At 37.9% G+C, this 4,593-nt stretch overlaps 1 long non-coding RNA gene across 1 annotated transcript; it reads right to left on the bottom strand.

The window, feature by feature from the left end:
- Positions 1-895: 895 nt before the first annotated feature.
- On the bottom strand, positions 896-2,714 carry LOC120524662. The gene is made up of 3 exons (XR_005632809.1): positions 2,370-2,714; positions 2,098-2,282; positions 896-1,264 (listed from the first exon to the last, which is right to left on the bottom strand). It is a non-coding gene; the product is annotated as an uncharacterized LOC120524662 (long non-coding RNA).
- Between the last annotated feature and the right edge of the window lie 1,879 nt (positions 2,715-4,593).

Raw genomic sequence — 4,593 nt, 5'->3', positions numbered from 1 at the left:
CCAAAAAGGATTTTTATTCCACTAAACATGCCATATCCAGGAAAAGCTTTGCAGAAATAAACACTCGTAGTAGCTATTGAACTAATTAGCTATCAACATCAAGTGAATCTCAACATGAGAGCTTTACTAAATGGCTTACATTTAGGGAAGAAATAGGTTGAATTAAAAAGGCCAATGTTCAGGAAAACCTGCAAAAGTGAACTGTGTACTGACTGTACAGGCAACTCTCTTAAAATAGAAATGGAATCAGAAGACGTCATGAGGATTTTTAACAGTCAAGAGTCAATAAAGATGGAAAGGAAGATAATGATCAAGTGAACAAAACCAAGGATGTGAAACAAAATTGTAGTAAAAGAGACATAATGAGTGAGTAACAGAAGTAAATCACATAACCAGATCAAAAAGAAAGGATCTAAGTCATGGTCAGTGACAGACAAGAACTGATAACCAGAAGCCTGTTTTTAACACTGAATAAATGCCACCAGTTTTCTTGGTCCTATCCACAAACCAGGAAAGTGTACGCTGTTCACCTTTATACCGTTGTGATAATGATCTCATGCGCCACCAATCATCCCACCTATAATAATAATTAATATAAAGTATTTCAAAATGGTGGAATCTGTACAAAATCAAAAATGGTGCTAGGGAAGAACGCAAATGATTTTTATCAGAACTAAAAACTTCTTGGAAGAAAGAATAAATGTTGGTGTTAGATTACCGGGTGTTTAAACAGTGATTCAAATATTTTTTGAAACTAAGGAACAGCTGTAAAAAATGAAAAACAAAATCCAGATTATGAGCAACTGAGTCAGTGCGATAACAATCATTCACAATTCATGAGTTTATTTGAATGAACAAATTGAGTGTGAAATTAAATGACAAATAATGAGGCAGAGTTCACCTGATATGATCAGCAGCCCATGGATGGAAATCAAAATGCTATTAACTGTGTAATGTAGTTTTGCTATATAAATATAGAAGGCTGCGTGTCCTTGTTAGAGCCACACTCTTGCCTTCTTCTCCATTTCAGTGGCCCAGATGACAAATGGCACGATTTCACACTTGGTATCGATACTGTAGATAGTGCTCAGTAGGGATGACATTTTTTGTGTGCATCCCTGGCTACAAATTGGTGTGAAATTTCATCACTTGTATGGCTTGCCGTTGTTTTTCTTCTTCCCTGTGATGCTTGTAATTGGCCGCTTGTTTTTCCAGTCATTCAGCATGTCATGGCCGCTCCATTCTTGAGACAAATGCTTCATATCTGCAGAGTTAGATTACAAAGACACATAATCCTTAGCCCTTTGTTTGGTTACGCTCGAAGATATTAAGTATTGTGCTGCTGAACCGGTTAAATATTCCTTCTCCTTAGAAAGGGGCTTTTCTGCTGATAATATCAATAAGTGAAATATGCATTTCATTAAGACATGAAGGGAAAAACATGAAAATGTAAAACAATAGGCTGGTATCCTGTTGTAGCCTCTAGATATCGTATTAATAATTCAGTCCAGCTAAGCAGCTGTCACTGGAGTTTGAGGAACACACAAAAGCTCTAACACCTCATGCAGCTGTGTTAGTTTAGCATCAGCGCATTGTGTTTCTCTTGAATAATACAGACATTATGGTACCCTATAGACATTTCGAAAGCTTTGAATAATTACAAAGCTAGATTAGTAAAACAGCACACTCGTATTTTATCATTTATATGTAATCCTGGGGTCCAACCTATGACCCCAACAACCAACACAATGACATTTTTGTTACTGAAAACATTTAATATGGAGTGAGAAGTTAGCCTATTTATGTTGAAGGAACACCCAAGCCTACCAATAAAGATGTCACGTACCCCGCCTGTTTTTCTAACATTATATTCTCCACAAAGTCTTGCCTCATTCTTTTGTTTTTCCTTTGATTACTTCCTATCTTCTCATGCAATGCGCCCTAACGTAAAGCTTGTAAACCTCTGGTAATTACACCCAATCCTGCTAACCTAAATGTGACCCTGGGCACACCGCACTCTGGAACCGAGGATCAATATATTAACTAAACACCTTCTATAAATTCAGTGGGACCTTAAGAAGCCCTCTCTGGACCAACCTGTTGCCACTTCTTAGGAATGAAGTATGTAGTGACCCTCTAGATGACTTCATTGGGCAACGATGAAGGTCCCCATCTCTCGTAGTTGTCAGGTCTCCAATGGACTGCATTTATGGTCCAGTCTACACAACACAATCTGCCAGCTTCTAGAACCTTCCCTCTTTGGCAAACCACCCTTCAGTGGCCTGAAACACAATATAAGTGAGGTTATCAGCTGGTAAGGTTCAAGCTTTCAGAGCAAGAACAAGGGATTCCCCTTCACATTGCCTCACCTTCTGTTATAGGACTGAAATCTGCCTTCCAGGTTCTTCCAAACTTGCTATAATATCATACCTTGCTTCTTCTGTTCACCAAAGGCTTCCAAATTATCAATGAATCTAAACTTGAAAGCTTTCAGGACTCCATTTTCAAATACAAAACTGCAGTCATGTCAACCTGAGCGAGGCTCTCAGTGACTGTCTCCCCAAGATATTGCAGTAACACCAAGGAGTTTTTGAAAATCCAATCTTGTTGCCTGCAGAATAAGAAGATGATGATGCATTCAAGTCGACTTCACAGTGGCCTCAGTTGGTCAGCTACCACTCTTTAGTTTAGTGGTTCTCAAACTGTGGGGCAGGCCCACCAGGGGGCCACGAAGATGTGAAAAAAAGAAAACAAGAATCGAAAATATGAAAAATACATCTATTGAAACCAAAACAAATAAACTTAAACTACATTCTGATGCTAGAAAAATAAATATAGAGTTAGATAAATGTTGATAAAAGTTAAGTAGGTATAATAAAATATGCATCTATGATATATCATTAATTAAAAAAGAACAAATTGGTATTAGTGGGCTCCTTTCAAAAAAACGTTAGGGGGGCGTGATTAAAACTGTTATGAAAACTCGGGTCGGAAATACGTGAAGGTTGAGAAACGCTGCTTTAGTTGGTTCCGACTCTAATGCAGCACTGCATGGTAGGATCCCCGTTCCAACATTCGATTTCATGCTTGACAAAATTTTAAGGAGCAAAGCCAAGCTTTATTGGTAAGATCAGGGCCGGCATGTTAAATAATGCTGCCTGAGGCAAGGCATATTTTTCTCAGTTCCTTATATACCCTTATTAGGCGTGAGTCGATCAGCTGATACAGGTACCTGACTTTCATTTTCAATCTCCAGATTACTTACATCAAAATCAAAGTTCAAAAAGTCAGAGTCTCATTCAGCAATAATAAAATAATAAATAAAAAGAAATAAGTATTTTGCTTTGTTGCTATTCTAGATGTTGTTTACACTACGCTATTCATGCATACACAGACATTCAACGTCAACGTCAAGTCAACAAATCTAATAGTCCTCCCAGCAAAGAGGGTCTACCAATAACGTAACAGTGAGTTTTATCGTCGTTTACAGCTTTTACTGCCCTCAACCCCTTGTGTTGACAAAAGTCGACATCCGCCCTAAAAGAGTTCATTTACTCTATAAATATAAACCAAGATGCTAAAAAAAATCCAGTACAATAAAGCTAATCAAAATGTTTGAAAATATTATATACCCTTATTAGGCGTGAGTCGATACAATCAGTCCACATACAGCATGTATTGGGATACAGGATTCATAACACAATATAGTACATCCTTGGACCAATGGGCAAAATAATAAACAAGTATTATTTTTGGTAAAAATGTGGAAAAAAAATAAAGGGACTTGCTTAAAATCAATTAAACATGTAAAGTGGACTTTAAAAACAATACAAATATGTAAATTCTTAACCGCTTCTGTTAGACCCAAATGTATATTTTTTTGAGTTTTACGGTGCAGAATGCATCTTTCCTGCTTCGTTCATCCGGCACGCTTCTCTACATACCTTGACCGTTTCACAACTCTGTCCTCCAAGCTAAAAGGCCCCTGCCCTTTCAAACTAAACATGCAGATTGCAAATATATGAGACATTTAACCGAAATTGTTCTGTGACTTATACCTTAAAAACATTTCAAAAATTAAAAATCAATTACTGACCTGTAGATTCGAACAGCGCATGTGCTGTTTCGATGCTCAGTGTGGCGAAGTAGTGCAAATTGCCCTTCAGAGATATTTGAAATGACCAAAGTGCGACTTTGAGCAGCATCAGTATGCGAGTATTTAAGATGCCAATGGACTGCAAGGTGGCTTTTAGTCATGAGCCAATTTTTTGAGAAGGAGCCAGAATCTTGAAAGCCTAGTTTGCGGTGACCTGTGCCATTTTTTTGCACATTTCTTCAATTAAAGCGGGCTTCGTCTGGGACCCAAACACTTCATTTGATGTACTGTCTTATCATTTACATATCACCATATATATGTATATTTTAAATATGAAAGAACAGAGAGATGGTAAATGGCTGGGAACTGACCAGGTTCCATGTTTAATGCAAAAAAACAGAAAAGTCCAACAGCATCACAGATGTCTTGAGCCCTTTGCAGCCTTTCGACAGGACAACTCTCCTCTCTGGAGCATGTCCTCTTTGGATGCGGGTACC

The sequence above is a fragment of the Polypterus senegalus genome, chromosome 2 (genome assembly GCF_016835505.1).
Source record: "Polypterus senegalus isolate Bchr_013 chromosome 2, ASM1683550v1, whole genome shotgun sequence".
NCBI lineage: Eukaryota > Metazoa > Chordata > Cladistia > Polypteriformes > Polypteridae > Polypterus > Polypterus senegalus.
Note: the sequence above shows the minus strand (reverse complement) of the source record. Positions and strands in the feature narration are given on the sequence as shown.